At 41.0% G+C, this 17420-nt stretch overlaps 1 protein-coding gene and 1 pseudogene across 4 annotated transcripts in view; both read left to right on the top strand.

Annotated features, from left to right (window-relative positions):
- The window catches only part of LOC146634253 (NACHT, LRR and PYD domains-containing protein 3-like), a 675133-nt gene that overhangs the window by 431428 nt on the left and 226285 nt on the right, over nt 1–17420 (top strand). The window lies entirely within an intron of this gene.
- Nucleotides 9951–17227, top strand: LOC146634261 (uncharacterized; annotated as a pseudogene).

The raw sequence follows: 17420 nt of genomic DNA, 5'->3' as shown, positions 1-17420 counted from the left end.
AAAGTCCAGTTCTTGCCTGATTTCAAGTGAAATCTGCATCAAAACAGGGTGACAGAAGTAAAACGAGTGCACAAAGCCTCACTTTGTACAAGCCTGCTATTCTCCTCTATGCAGACGACTGTCCTGTTTTCAAGGCACAACTTGGATCTGCTGTACGAATCTTATGGATACACACTAAATGAAACAATAGTGTGCATGACTCCAGATTCTGATCCCTCATCCTAATATGGTCCCAACATAGCAACAGCAATAAAGCAAATGCTGAGGCTTCAAAATACAAAGTCCATAAACCAATGGCTGACGTGGGTTTTATCATAAGAGTGATAAATATACAGATTTCAGTCTGTCTTAGAGATTTGATGTTCATTTACCTGCAGATGCACTATATGTACCTGCTCTGTGGTTTTTCACAACATTTTGCACATCACTATTTAATACAGGAAGTAGGTGAACTAAAACAAGTCATCTTTCTTTGTGAGAGGACCATATTAATGAAACAAACCTCAATGACATCATAGGGATCCCTAAAGATGCTCCTGCTGCTTCTCTTCCTCCTCATCCTAAGCTTCCTTCTCCTTGTCCTCGCCTTCCATCCAATTGTAATTCAACCTAATTGTGTTTCTCCCCCTCCTCTTCCTCATTTTGTTGGAGCTGTGAACACAATTAATGTGAATCTGGATTAATTTGTGCAAACAAGAAAAATCTACAGCTTTTTGGTCAGAGGTGCTCTTGTGATTTAAGCCGGGTAGAATAGATTTATGTGTTGATGCTACCCGCTTCAGCTCTGGCTGCTGAGTGATATTTACACCCTGGCTGGATTACAAACTTTAACCATGTGCTGAACTTTGGCCCAGCGTTGATACCTCTTGTTAGTATAACGACCTCTTCTTAGCTTGTATGTATGATGTATGATGGTGGATAAATGAAATATACAAAAAAATTAACTATATTACAAAAGAACATCTATCTTGGAAACATCAAATGACCGGAGCATAACTTGTCAACTAGTCCGAAACTAAGTTATGCAGGAACAGTCAAAGACACACCTTCTCATTTCACATTTCTATTCATTTCTATATAATTAGATTAGACAATAAAGAGTTATCTAATCTAATTATTCATTCAAAACACTTATGCTGTATTTTATACAGCTCATACAGAATTCAAAGTACAGGTTCATGTGAGTATTTAATGTACGGCTCAGATCTACAGAATTTCAGAGTTTCTAGAGCAGACACAGAGCTCACGTCATAACAGGCTTCAGGCGCCATTTTAGTGACTTTAACAATATATTAAATTTTAATTTCGGTCTAGCTGACATTAGGTTATGTACGCAGCACGCAATTGAACCACATATTTTAGAAGCCAAAGGTTCACATTAGCTGGGAGCAGCTTCACTTAATTATAACAGTGGTTTTGTTGGGAAAACAGTTTCTGTATACCAGATACTAAATTGCGCTGATGTCAACGGCTAACGTATCTAGCTAATCGCTACTGTTAGCACATTAACAGCAAGCTACAATGACGAGTAACAAAAACAAAACAGTAATAAGGTTTTAATGAAGATGTTTTACCTTTTCTAACAGTCCCAGAATCCACAGCTTCAAAGTCCAGCAGGTACTGAAGACTGTTATCCGTTTCACTGTCACCGTCCGTGAGAAAGTGTTTTTTTCCCCCGAAAGTCAAGGCCCGCCGCTCGCGCACTCTGTCTGCGCATGCGCATCCCAACGACTGACCCCCTCCGTCCGCTCCTGGGAGGTTATAGTTGACGTGTTCTGACGTCTCTCTCTCTCATTTATTTGGCTCGAAACACATATTAACAAATTGCTCAGTGATGAACAACTACTGTTACGTTCTAGGTGTGCCCTGAACGCAACAAAACATTGGCCCACTCACACTCCACCCAAGCAAGAACACAAACAACAATCTGTTTTAAAATGCTAAGCAGCCATTTATTTGCTTCAGCAGTGAGCAGTGCCAAAACTAACAAACAAAACTCCCTAATGGTCCCTACGCTTTCCTACCCAAACTGAAAACCAAACAAAAGACAACTCCCTTACCTAACTCGCTGCATGAAAAACAGGAGAAAACTTAAAAATGGCTTCTCACGCCTACTAGGCTGCTGCAGTGAACAATATATACAAGGTGGGAAAAATACTCAATTGCTACTTTACAAATCTATTTACAAAACTACGACACCAACACCACAATGATCACAACCCATGACAAACTGAAACACAGGGCTTAAATACATAGAGGGAGCAATCAGGGAATGGACAACAGGAGGGAAACACAGCTGGGGCAAATCAGAACTGACGAGACAAGGAAGCGTAAAGTGAACACACTGAGATAAGACAGAACTTCAAAGTAAAACAGGAAACACATAACAGTCACGCCTAACACAAAACACTGACAACGAAGAGAGGAAGGCTGAAGCGGTCCCTCGGACCTTCCAGCGAATGGACGAGCCCCCATTTATGCTACACCCCAGCCCAGGGAAAACTGGTGTGCAACATAAGGAAAATAAAAATAAGGAAAAATGCCCCCCCACTCTCTGCTCTTAAGGAGGACGAACCAACAAAAAACAGCTACCACGGATTTCACAACAGCCAGTCAGTTTATTGAGTCCCAAAAGGTAGCAGGCATCAGGGTGAGCATGGCCAAAACAACAAACAAAAACTCTAGAAATTAGTGATGGTCCGCTTGAAGCTAACACTCCGGTGCGTGTGTCAAAAAAACCAACACACTGCTTCAGAAGCTCTGTGTCGAAGCTTGATTCGTTTGGCCAGAGTCACGTGATCAGTGACGTCAGAGCTTCAGTTAGAGCCTAACTGCTTCGGTGTCTGATTCAATGGTTTATAAGGAAGCGAATCATTCGCGGGATTTGTGGAGTGTTTTGATGGTGACAGATAGCGAACCACTGATCATTCCACTGAGAGATTTGGAGCCAGCGAGGAATAGAGGAGGTTCTGTTGTGTGGGAGGATTTTGAGTTGATTTTGGTCGATCCGGTGGGTTTTCCAGCTTTGTGTTCTGGCCGTTTGCTTTTGTTTTGTGCGTGTTTATTATATCTGAAAACGGGAAAAAGGTAAAATGTCAAAAATCTGCTTCCATAATATAAATATCATTAAATAACTTTAGAAAAACTTCCACTTGACTCTTTACATGTAATGTTGTAAAAATATATATTTTATTGTGTAATTAATCTGAAAATGGGGCCCAGGTAGACTGTATAACTGCATCTCTACCAGTTTCTCTGCACTCCAGCCTCCTCTGTGCCATGTGAAGGGATTTCCCTTAAGACAGGAGAAATTATCTCCACGAAAAGGAACAGGTTCGGCCATCGCACACTAGAACAAATTCTCTGCTTAAATAAAAATGAAAAAGGGTTACCGTCAATGAATCATGTTTTTAATTTGCAAGTTCATAAGCATTTTCCTTTTCCATTTCACAATCAAATACCCCCAGGTCAAAAATATGTCTGGGAAAATTTCCTTAATATAATATTATTTATAAATACACCCCTCCGGCGATTAATTGCATACCTGCATGGAGGCAAGACCTCACAGCAGAAGCATACTCCATAATGTGTTTTACATTATTATATGTATATATATGTAACGTGGTATTTTTCAATTATTATATTTACCAACATCAAGAAGTCACAAGCAAAGACAGACCACACCATGGTGCATATCTAAACAAGGAGAGTTTACTGGTCAAAATTATTTATTAAACAAATAAAGCACATTTTCTTAACCACCAAAAAATACACGTTCAAAGCAACACGCCGGAGGCCCAATATCAGACAGGATTCCACTCTGTAGTGTGGGCAATCATAATGAAGCGGTTGGTTTTATTTTGTGGACTCAAGCTGCTCTTCATATTTTTGGCCACCAGATGTCACCAGAGAGGACTGTGTTGAAAAGCTTCGAGTAATTAACCGTTTTTCAATACAAGCTTCAATGCTTCAGAAAGCTTCATTTGGCCATCACTACTAGAAATGAAATGCAGCTGGCTTACCTTCACAGAAAACCCCAAACGAAAATTACAGGTGTCTTACCTGCCTCCCTAACCAAAAACCGGAGAAAAGGTTGCCAAAGAAAAATGGCTTCTCACCCCTACAGCTACCGAGTAAGAAAAAGTATCGACAAATATTTACAACACAGGGGGACGATCACGACCATGACAAACTGAAACACAGGGCTTAAATACATAGAGGGAGCAATCAAGGAGTGGACAACAGGAGGGAAACACAGCTGGGGCAAATCAGAACTGACGAGACAAGGAAGCGTAAACTGAACACACTGAGATAAGACAGACCTTCAAAGTAAAACAGGAAACACATAACAGTCACGCCTAACACAAAACACTGACAACATTGGATCATAACACTACTCAGATCATTTACCTAAGCAGTGTACATTCTGTTGTGTAATTGTTATTTACTTGTATTATATAATTTGACTTTACATACTGCTGGGTGGTTTGTAAAGTTTACAATAACTAGTATTATCATTATGCTATATTTTCAAAAATATATAATAATCTCAAAAGTAATGCCTTGGAGTAGAAAATAGTAATACTTTATTAAAATGTAAAACTAAAGTACAGTATTTGAATGTGTGTATTGTGTCTACTGTTTGTTAACTCACCATATTCATAAGAACAACGGATGTTCTTATGTTTCAGGTACATGGGCCAGACGTGGCCGTCAAAAAGGCCAGGTGGGTCTGTTTGTTAACTCACCATATTCAGTTTGCAGGGTTAGGGGTGTGTGTGTGTGTGTGTGTGGGGGGGGGGTTAGGGTCTGTAGGCTTTCACCCCCACCCCTGCCACCAGTATAATTTTTAAGCAAATATTTCTAACTTTTATTTGAATATTCAGTTTCCTACCATGTTCTCTTAAAGGGTAATTGCCAGGTAATCCGCCCTCCCCCTTCGCACACACATGCACACAAAGAAAACACACAGTATAATTCACAGCCTCGTTATGGTGAATAAATATTTATGCCATTTACACCATCAAACTTAGATAGCTAAGGATGAAGAACTTTTTGTTCTTTAAAGAACCATTTGTAATAGCTGAAGAACCATCCACAAAATAAAAAGGTTCTTTGACGTATGATGGTTCTTTAAAGAACCATGAAGACTTCTGAAGAACCATTTAAGAACCATAATTTTTCTGAGTGCATATCGAGACTATCTCTCCATACTAGAGCTGGGCGATATATCGAGTTTTTAAAAAATATCGATATATTTTTATACGAGATATAAGCTGTGACAATATCCTTTATATCGATATAGTCGATATGTTACGTTATAATTATAGATGTGGAGCCGCAAGTTTGCCTCTCTTTCGTCCACTTTCGTCTTTACGCAACGTTACTTGGCCTCGCCTCTCCTTCACTGAACACAACTCCCCCTCCTCCCCCATTGCTTCACCTGCAAGAAGCGACAACATGGACACGGCAAATCTCCGTTAGCGAGTTACTGCGCATCGCCCCGTGCGTGGGGCTGGATGGCGTCAACGTGTTAGCTAGCTAACCACGCTAACAAGCTAACCACGCTAACGCCATGCAGCCCAGAGGTGCTGCACGGCCTAAAATCCTTTCATTCTCTCAAAAGTTGACAGCGTGCCTTTTGTATGAATTCTGGTTGTGCTTGATGGCCTAAAACTGATTTTATGTGGAACACGGCGCTCAGCAATCTGTCAAAAATGTTTTAGTACGACTTTGCTAAGCTACGGAGCTGCACCGCTTGATGGATTGTCGGAGCATTACGGCTGAGCCTCGCGGAGTGATACGTACTGTGCTTCAACGTAATATTACCCTACTGTGTATAAGGACCATAAATGGCACCTGTTAAGAGACGTGGTTACGAAGAGGATTTCAAACTCCAGCCTGTCAGTCACACAGTAGAAGTTGGGAACAGAGCAGCTGTGAAATCTGTCTCTTTGTTATTATGCTCAGCGTCTTTTAGTTTACATTTTGATCGTGGCGTGTGGATATTCTTTAAGACACTCCAGCACCCCCGGTTACATCCCACAGCGCATGTATCAAACAGCTGTGCAGACGTGACACCGGTGATCATTTGATCTCCACTTGTGTTGTGTGTGTGTGAGTGCTTTGCGTTGAGAGTGCTGTATGTTTGTGCGTCCGTCAGGCGCATGTTCTGGCATAGTCTGTGGGCGGTGCCTCACCCCTTTCCCCAGTAGCCCCGGTATTCCCCTGCTAGCCTCGGCACTCCCCAGGTAGCCCCGGTATTCCCCTGGTGTGCCCTGCTATCCCTTAGCTTGGTTCCCCTTAGCTGGCCCTTAGCTTTCCCCTTGGTTGGTGTCCCTTCCCCGGTTTATCGCCTCAAAATAGGCTTGTGCACCGGTCGGACCACGCTGTGCGGCTGTGCACTAGCAAGTAGTTCGGCTACAGTGTGCCAACACAGCAGGGACACGGCTTCAGCGTTCAAGCATACGCTGTCGTCTGGGCTCTGTGCAGCTCGGCTGCTATGTATGTGAACACAGAGGAAATACGTCTCCAAAAGTTGATTCTGTTCATCTGGACGTAGCGTTTTGTGGGAGAGACGTTTCGTCACTCATCCAAGTGATTTCTTCAGTCTCACCTGACTGCAGGTTTCACCAATCTTATAAACAGTACAATTTGCATAATGACTGAATGACATAATGACTATGTTTGCCAAAAGCACAGCAACGCAAACAAGAGCAGAACTCACCAGGCTAGTATCGATCCTATACCGAGTACAATCAATATTTGGATCAGTCTGCCCACCACTAACATTAAACAGTGGTGACAGATGGCCCCGCCCCTCCCTGTGCATGATTCTGATGAAGGTTTCTCTGTAAAAGGGAGTTTTTCCTTCCCACTGTCACCAAGTACTTATTCATAGGGGTTGTCTGATTGCCAAGACTTTCTCCAGAACACTGTAGGGTCTTTATGGTATAACACACAGAAGATGATTTAGTGATATATTAATAAACCTGAATTGATTTTTTTTCCTAGGATGTTTGCTTAGATTGATTTTCTCTTGTATTTTTTTTCCAGGTGTCATCACATATGTTTAATCCTCATTATCATGGCAACACAGTGAGTAGCACCAACATAAGTAATTTAAACAAGTGAAGTAATCATGAGCTCTATACTCTACACATAATGGGGCACAGATGAATGTGTTACGCAATTATTAGGTGCAAATGTTTGGGGAATTCTTTTATTTTTTTGAATAAAAAAGGTTGTTTTCTTTCCTTTTCTTTTGCTTTCTTGCTTCTAATGCTGACGCTGTCAGACATGATAACTGTGTATTAACTGTAGAAATAATAATGCATTCATATCAGTGGAACATTTACAGTGAGAGAATTCTTGATTTCATTTATTGGTAGCGTACACTACAGTGAGAGTTCATACATGGACACATTAACACAGCAGAAAAGTAAACTGAACAGCAGCTGAGACTTTAACTGATGTTATGAGGAAAAGGATGAAAAATCATTCTCCATATTTGAGAAGCCAAGTTTCAAAGTCTGAACCTTCAGCAGAAAAATTCTGACAGAACACAAAACACTTGTGTAAAATATCTCTGCAGGAAATATGAGAGCATCATCTCCAAGAGTGATCAGAGATCTGATGGACCTCCTGCTGTCTACCAGCTGAGACCAAAGAAACAGAAGTTTGGAACAAGAATGACTGTTGGAGAAAAAAATCCAAACAAGACAAACAGAACCATCTTACTGGTGGGAGAAACAGGAGCAGGAAAATCCACACTGATCAATGCTCTGCTCAACTACACCATGGGAGTGAAGTGGGAGGATGAAGTCTGGTTTATGATCGCAGAGGAGGAGAGAAGAAGTCAGACATCAGATGTGATGGTGTACGAGATCTTTGGTTTTGAAGATGAAACTCTGCCCTACTCTCTGACCATCATCGATACTCCTGGTTATAGAGACACCAGAGGGACTGAACATGATGACATCATCAGTCACAGATTATTGGACTTGTTTCAATCAGATGATGGAGTCCATGAAGTTCATGCAGTGGGTCTGGTGATGAAGGCGAGTGAAAATCGACTGGGTGACCGACTGAAGTATGTCTTTGATTCAGTGATGTCTCTGTTTGGATAAAACATGGAGAAAAACATTGTAGCTCTGATCACACACTCAGATGGAAGCAGGCCTAAAAACCCTCTTCAAGCTCTTGAAGTTGGAAATATTAAATGTGCCAAAAATAAGCAGAATCACCCATCTTACTTCCTTTTTAATAACTGCCAGCTTGAAGATGAGGAAGAAGAATTTCTGAAACTAAATTTTGAAAGATCAGAGAAAGGAATGAAAGAGTTCACAGCCTTCCTGAAAGAAAGTACACCTCTGCAGCCAGAGGCAACTCCTGAAGTGTTAAAGGAAAGAATCAGACTGACAGCCTGCATCCAAAACCTGCAAGAAAGAATCAAATTCACTGAAGTGAAACAGAGAGAGATGAAACAGAGTCAGGAAGCTCTGGAGAAACATGACAACATGAAGAATGAAGAGGTCACTCCATTTGTTGCTGAAGTTTTTAAACATAAAGAACCTATCAGAGCAGAGACGTGTGGGCCGGGTTTGAAAGCAGCTGTCAGCTGTACAGTCTGTGAGGAGAACTGTCACTATCCTGGACGCATCCTGGTGCCCTTAAATCACTGTGAGGTCTTTAGAGATGGTCTCTGCACGTCATGCACCAACAAGTGTCCTGCATCAGTGCATGTGAAAGGAAAGAGGAGATATGTGACCAGGATAAGGAGAGGTCAGAAAAATGAACCACCAACAGAAGACAAGGATGTTCATTTACTTGGAAAGGAAATGAAACTGCTGACAGCGGAGAAGTCCCAGTTCCTGGACGAGTCCTACCAGCATGCTGTCAGACTGGAGGAAATCGCTTTGAAAGCTCATTCAGCATCCACTGTTGTCCACTTGGACTTCCTGATTGGGAAGATGAAGCAGAAAGGAGACACAGAGAAGGTCCAGAAACTGGAGGAGATGAAAAGGTGAGTGGACGAAGGAGCACTGCGGTATGTCAAACTGAGAGCACTTACAGAACAATGACTGTAGTTTATAATTATTATTAAAATATGTAATTCGGTTAAATTTTAATTACAGTAATTATAAATAATTGGTATTTTGTTTCAAAAGTATATGATAATTATGAGAGAAAGTGTACAGATTATTATCAATGTTGAATTCTTTTCGAACACATCAGTGTTTCTCTTAGCGTGACACTAATGAAATACATTTCTGTAATTGTTGAAGAGGTTGACAGAAAGCTGATTTTCATGGCTGGATTTGAAGGCTAGCTATAGAAATCTATTTTTTCTCAGATTGATTCCAGTTTCTTTATGTGTTTTGTGTGAACATGGAAAAAAAGACCAATAAAGACAAATTAACATCAGGTCGAAAGGAAGGAGAATTACAATAAAATCAATAATTTAGTCCTTCCATTCGTCCATTTTCTGACATTTATCTGTGTCTGTGTCATCGAGGACAGTAGAGGTGCACAGACCTCGCTCTCCCCAGTCTCCTCTAATCTATCCAAGCCAGCCCAGAGACAGCATGTCCTGGGTCTTCTCCAGGGTGATGTCCCAAACACGTCACCTTGTTTCTTTTGACATGGAGGAGTAACAGCTCTGCAGTCCCTCCCATTGACCATGTTCATAATGTTTACATGTGTACTGAAGAATTTCTGCTTTTTAGGATTAGTGAACCCATGAAGACATCACATGAAGACATCATCTCAAATAGTTTTCTCATCAGTTCAGGACCTCCTGCTGTCTTTCAGCTGAGACCACAGAAACAGAAGTTTGGAACAAGAATGACTGTTGGAGAAAAAAATCCAAACAAGCCGAACAGAACCATCTTACTGGTGGGAGAAACAGGAGCAGGAAAATCTACTCTGATCAACGCTCTGCTCAACTACACCATGGGAGTGAAGTGGGAGGATGAAGTCTGGTTTACGATGGTAGAGGAGGAGAAGAAGAGTCAATCAGAAGGACAGACAGAAAGTCAATCAGAAGGACAGACAGAAAGTCAGACATCAGATGTGATGGTGTACGAGATCTTTGGTTGTGAAGATGAAACTCTGCCCTACTCTCTGACCATCATCAATACTCCTGGTTATAGAGAAACCAGAGGGATCGAACATGATGACATCATCAGTCACAGATTATTGGACTTGTTTGGATCAGATGATGGAGTCCATGAAGTTCATGCAGTGGGTTTGGTCATGAAGGCGGGTCTGCTTCCATTTGAGTGTGTGATCAGAGCTACAATGTTTTTTTCCATGTTTTTTCCAAACAGAGACATCACTGAATCAAAGACATACTTCAGTCGATCACCCAGTCGATTTTCAGTTTACTTCCTGTTTGATAACTGCCAGCATGAAGAGCGAAGAGAGGAAAACACAATTTCAAAAAATACATGGGAACTCACACAGAAAAACATGGATCAGTTCACAGACTTCTTAGAAAAATCTAGTCCTCAAAAACTGATGACAACAGTTGAAGTGTTAAATGAACGGATAAGACTGAAAGCCTCCATCCAAAACCTGAAAGAGAGGATAGAGTTTATTGACCTGAAACAGACAGAAATCAGACAGATTCAAGAAGCTCTGAAGATCCAAGAAATTATAAATAAACATGAAGTAGAGATGAAGAAAATTAAGGAATTCACTGTAGAAGTTGATGAGCCCTATAAAGATAAACAACCTATTGATGGTGGGCAGAGATTGTTGTTTTTTTACAGAGGAGCTGTCTGCTGTACAGTCTGTGAGGAGAACTGTCACTATCCTGGATGCACAATGGCCTGGAAACCTGCACACTGTAAAGTCATGAAAGGAGGTCGCTGCACTGTTTGTACCAACAAGTGTCCTGCATCAGATCATGTGAAAGAAAAGTGGAGATATGTGACCAAGACAAGGAGGGTAATGAAGACGAATGAAGAAATGAAAAAGACGTATGAGAAGAATGAGCTAGAATGTGCGCTGGGGAGGAGTAGATTACAAACTCTTACAAAGGAAGTGAATGACCTAACAGCAGCTGATTCATCTCTAAACAAAGAAGAAATGCAGCAGAAAAATGAAGACAATCAAAAAGAAAGTGAGAAGAAGTGTACCCTGTTAGAAAATCTTGAAAAGGAAATTATCCAACTGACAGCAGAGAAGTCCCAGTTCCTGGACGAGTCCTACCAACATGTTGTCAGACTGGAGCAGATCGCTCTGAAAGCTGATTCAGCATCCACTACTGTCCACTTGGACTTCCTGATTGAGAAGATGAAGCAGAAAGGAGACAGAAAGAAGGTCAAGAAACTGGAGAAGTTGAAAAGGTGAGTGGACGAAGGAATCAAAGCAGCACTGCGGTATGTGAACCTGAGAGCACTTACAGAATAGTGACTGTAGTTTATAATTATTATTAAAATATATAATTAATTTACATTTTAATTACAGTAATTATAAATAATTGGTATTTTCATTTTAAAGGTTTATGATAATTTTTAGAGAAAGTGTACAGATTATTATCAATGTTGAATCCTTTTTCAAACACATTAGTGAAAGTTTGTCCTGGGTTTATATCACTCTCTGCATTCAAACAGTTTCTTCTGTGAGCGTGACACAAGACTAATGAACTACGTCTGTGAAGGTTCTCAGTCGTCCAGGTCAACGTAGTCTAAGAAGCTTGGAAAGAAAAGCGTCGGGACTTCTTTAAGTTGCTTGAAGGCGTTCACTTCTCATCATATCACATTTATTTGTATAGCACATTTAAAGACCAAAGTACACCAAAGTGCTTTCCAGTAAAACCATGATGCAGATAAAATCACAATATAAAATATAAATTACAGATATAAAATAATTACATAATATAAATGCAGAGCCAGATGAAAATCACACTAATTAGCTTTGAATGCCAGGTTAAACAAGTACGTATTTAGACGTGATTTAAAAGATTGAATAGAATTTGATGTGCGAATGTCAAGAGGGAGATTATTATATAATTTGGGTGCGGTAATGGCAAAGGAATGTCTCCTCTGGTCTTCAGCCGAGACCCAGGTTGCACTAAGAGCAGCTGACCCGATGATCTTAGTGCTCTCTTAGGGCTATACAGACAAAGGAGATCCGCTAAGTAATCAGTTGCCATATTATTTAGGATTTTATAAGTAAACAATAAGATTTTAAAATCGATTCGATATTTGATAGGAAGCCAGTGTAAGTTGGCTAGAACAGGGGTGATGAAATCATATCTGCTAGTGCCAGCTCAGCGACATTATTAAATCCAGTTCTTTGTATTCTTTACGGCAAAGAAAGACACGGCTCAAAGTGGTCTAACTCAAAAAATTATCTTTAATTTTACATTTCCGGAAAATGGAGACTGAGCACACACAGAAATGCCAGCTCAGGTCTGGGGCATCAGGAGCCTTTCTCGCTATATATTTTGCAGCACGTCACCCATAGTTTCGATATAAACAAACCCTTATATGGAACAAGTTCCTCCTTTTGTCTGGCTTCCTGTATTTATTAATATGCTTGTACAGCTCTACACTAACTTCCTGTTTTTCAGTCTGGCTGAGCACTTAGTTTGTGAGTCAAAAGTAGCCTTGCTTTACAAGCTTCATCATTAAAGTACATAAAACAATATAATCAGAAAATAAGCACTAAGAATATTGTCAGGGCTCTGTGTGCGGGCAGGTGGAAATGTGGATCCAAATGCAGGACTCCGAGACGAAATGTAACTAAAACCACAGCTTTTATTGCTGGCATGAAACAGAAACCAAACCATGAAACCAAGCACGTACACACAGGCAGGGTCTGAGGGTACGACGCAACACTGAGCCCAGGAAAACACAGGGCTAATATACACAGGGTGGCAATCAGCGAATGGGCAACAGGAGGGAGACACAGCTGGGAGAGATCAGGGTTAACGAGACGGGGGGAACCAAGCTGCACACACTAACATAAGACAAAGACTTTCACAACAAAACAGGAAACATGAATTACTAAACAAGCATGCAGACTTTACACCGAGAGACAGACAGACAGAGAATGACACCTTAAGCACGGATAAACAGAAACAAGAAACCAATAATAATCATCATCACTACGAGAATAAGAAAACAATCCATGAAGCAGAATTAAACCGAAATATAATATTTAAACCTCAACAACGTGCTGCGGCATTTTGGACCAACTGCAATCACTGAAGGAGGGAAGATTGGAGGCCCAAGTTAAGAGAGTTACAATAATCTAGTAATAATCTAGGTTTAGCCTTAGAAATTTGGCGTGGTTGATGAAAGCTAGTTTTTACCACAGTAGACACCTGTTTATCCAGTTTGAAGGAACTGTCCATAAAAACTCCAAGATTCCTAACAGCATCAGTGAGGTGAATAGCAACAGGCCCAAGTGTACCAGTTAGTTGTCCCAGAGGCATATTTATATCAACAACAATAATTTCCATCTTCTTTTCATTCAGAGAAAGAGACTTACATGATAGCCAGTCTTTGAAATCCCTCAAACAATAAAACAGAGGATGTAGTGAAGATGAAACATCCCCAGTCAAGTGGAGATAGATTTGAATATCATCAGCATCACAATGAAATGAGACATTATGTTTTTCAAAAATGGAGCCCAAGGGCAACATGTACAGGGAGAACAACACAGGACCCAGCACCGAGCCTTGAGGCACACCACAGCCAAAAGGGGCAAAACAAGAGGAATATTTTCCCATCGTGACAGAGAACGACCTCACAGAAAAATATGATTTAAACCATGAAAGAACATTTCCTCTAAGGCCAACTACATGTTCTAACCTTGCCAAAAGAATCTCATGGTCAACCATATCAAAGGCTGAAGACAGATCTAAGACCGCAGCGCGCCCAGAGTCAGCGATTAGAAGAAGGTCATTGAAAACTCTTAGTAGGGCAGTTTCAGTACTGTGATGCAGTTTAAATCTGGACTGGAATTTATCACTGATACCGTTTATCTCGGAATGGGTCTGTAGTTGTTGAAGCACTGCTTTCTCTAAAATTTTTGACATAAAAGGTAGTTTAGAAATTGGCTTGTAATTTGTTAGAACATTATGATCAAGGCTGCTTTTCTTGGGGCAGGGATAGCTCAGTAGGTAGAGTGGTGGCCCCATGATCAGAAGGTCGGGGGTTCAATTCCCCTGAACAGCTACCCTGAGGTACCCCTGAGCAAGGTACCGTCCCTACACACTGCTCCCCGGGCGCCCAATGGCTGCCCACTGCTGCACTGAGTGAATGGGTTAAAATGCAGAGAGGAATTTCCCCATGGGGATCAATAAAGTACACTTTCTTGATAACAGGTTGCACCACTGCATGTTTAAAGACAGTCAGAACACTGCCAGTTCATTAAAAGTAAGATCCAGGACCCAATTGTATTCAAAGCATCCTTAAAGAATTTGAGCTTCTCAGGTTATTTCCTTTAAAGTCCAGAATGACACAGGTTCAAACTGTTGAAAAGCCACTGAACATTCGGAAACTGGGACTTGATTTACTGCTGGAAAATGAGGGGCCTTTAACACTGAGATTTTATCTATAAAATGATTTTGAAATTTTTCGCAGAGAGCAGGGGAGGCCTCCCTCGAAGCATCAGAGCAAGGATTAATCACTGTGTAGAGCAGGGGTGTCAAACTCCAGGCCTCGAGAGCCGGTGTCCTGCAGGTTTTGGATAACATCCTGGGTCAACACACCTGAATCAAATGATTAGTTCATTACCAGACTTCTGGAGAACTGCAAGGCACGTTGAGGAGGTCATTTAGCCATTTAAATCAGCTGTGTTGGATCAAGGACACATCTAAAACCTGCAGGACACCGGCCCTCGAGGCCTGGAGTTCGACACCTGTGGTGTAGAGGCTAAGCTTGAAGCCACTGAGGTGTCCATTAATGGGGTGTTGGCGAGATGTCACTGGTATGCATGCAATTCAAAAAACAGTCCAATAACTCCACGGTGTACTTATCTTGTCCTTTTAGTCTTTATTCTAACACAACTTTACGGTAACAGTGCAGCGGTCACAAACTGTTTGCCTTCCTACCCTGAACAACACACCTGATGCTGATTATGTGCATCTACCTTAAAAGGTCCGCCTCACAACATATGTGAATGTTAAAATCACCAGAAATAAGAACACGATCATAATTTACCCTGAGGTACCCCTGAGCAAGGTACCATCCCTACACACTGCTCCCCGGGCAACCACATGACTGTCATGTCAACCCAGTCAAAGGTTGAAGAAACAATTATATTTGTTCAGCGTGTGAATTACAAGTGAAGAAATAAAAATTAGAGCTTGCTTCTGTTTAGGTGGACAGTGTACAGTCAGCCTCCCCAGTCTAATAAAGAGTTGCAGTGTGACAACTAATGCTTTGGGAGAGCAGACAGAAAAAAACCAATCTAGATGGAAAAAAGAAAAAAAGTTTTAATTTTATGTAATTTTGATGCTGAGCAGAAAAGGTTCGGCTCACTTTTCGATGTTAAACAGTAACCTGTTCGAAATGTTTACATGTGTACTGAAGACTTCTGTTTCCAACTTGTACAGAGTGCTGCAGCTCGCCTTTTGACTCGTGTGAAGAAACACCAACATATTACTCTGGCGCTTGCTTCTCTTCATTGGCTTCCAGTGCGTTTTAGAATTAAATTCATAATCTTACTTTTGACTTATAAAGTGCTAAATGGCCTAGGATGGTTCATAGAGGAAATTGGGCATTTGCGGTTGTGGCACCGAACATGTGGAATGATCTTCCTCTCCACATTAGAAATGCCCCAACTGTTACTCTTTTTAAATCGCATCTTAAAACATATTTTTTTACTCTGGCTTTCGGAACTGTTTGAGAGTTACCAATTCTTTTATCCTAATTTTCTTTGAATTTCCTTACCTGTTGTTGTCAATGTCATTGTTTAATTGTTATTTTGTACAGCACTTTGGTCAGCTCCCTGTTGTTATTAAATGTGCTTTATAAATACAGAAATGAAATGAAATGTTCTTTACTGTGCAGGATCAGTTTGACCTCATCACCACATGAAGACATCATCTCAAAAAGTTTTCTCATCAGTTCAGGACCTCCTGCTGTCTACCAGCTGAGACCAAAGAAACAGAAGTTCGGATCTCTGACAAGAATGACTGTTGGAGAAAAAAATCCAGATGAGACAAACAGAACCATCTTACTGTTGGGAGAAACAGGAGCAGGAAAATCTACTCTGATCAACGCTCTGCTCAACTACACCATGGGAGTAAAGTGGGAGGATGGAGTCTGGTTTACGATGGTAGAGGAGGAGAAGAAGAGTCAATCAGAAGGACAGACAGAAAGTCAGACATCAGATGTGATCGTGTACGAGATCTTTGGTTTTGAAGATGAAACTCTGCCCTACTCTCTGACCATCATCGATACTCCTGGTTATAGAGAAACCAGAGGGATCGAATATGATGACATCATCAGTCACAGATTATTGGACTTGTTTGGATCAGATGATGGAGTCCATGAAGTTCATGCAGTGGGTCTGGTGATGAAGGCGAGTGAAAATCGACTGGGTGATCGACTGAAGTATGTCTTTGATTCAGTGATGTCTCTGTTTGGAAAAAACATGGAGAAAAACATTGTAGCTCTGATCACTCACTCAGATGGAAGCAGACCTGAAAATGCTTTTAAAGCTCTTGAAGTTGGAAATATTAAATGTGCCAAAAAAGGGAAGAATCAGCCAGTTTACTTCCTGTTTGATAACTGCCAGCATGAAGAGCGAAGAGAGAAATTTATGTGAACTTACACAGAAAAACATGGATCAATTGACAGACTTCTAAGGAAAATCTAATCCTCAAAAACTGATGAAAACAGTTGAAGTGTGAATCAGACTGAAAGCCTCCATCCAAAACCTGAAAGAGAGAATCAAGCTGGCTGAACTAAAACAGAGAGAAACCAGAAACATGAAAGAAGCCCTGAAACAGGCAGGAAATAAAATGGACATTAAGAAAATATTGAGTCTTTCAGAAAATCTTGAAAATGAAATGAAACAGCTGACAGCCGAGAAGTCGCGGTTCCTGGATGAGTCCTACCAACATGCTGTCAGACTGGAGCAGATCGCTCTGAAAGCTGAATCAGGATCCACTATGGTCCACTTGGACTTCCTGATTGAGAAGATGAAGCAGAAAGGAGACACAGAGAAGGTCCAGAAACTGGAGGAGATGAGAAGATGAGTGGACGAAGGAGCCAAAGCACATGTTGGTACGAGCTTCAACAAACTCCATCAGCTGTCAGAAACATTGGGAGATCCTTCCCCTGCTGTCAAACAAGTAAAGAAGCATCAGGCAGCAGTGTAGATGCTTTCCCCGATACTCTCTATACTACAGATGTTCAGATGCACACCACATGTTTGTTTGTTCTTTCTAA

Source organism: Diplotaxodon limnothrissa, linkage group LG3 (genome assembly GCF_057381915.1).
Source record: "Diplotaxodon limnothrissa isolate DT_005_m linkage group LG3, D_limnothrissa_male_GT1.1, whole genome shotgun sequence".
Lineage (NCBI taxonomy): Eukaryota > Metazoa > Chordata > Actinopteri > Cichliformes > Cichlidae > Diplotaxodon > Diplotaxodon limnothrissa.
This window is presented reverse-complemented; position numbering and strand designations above follow the sequence as displayed.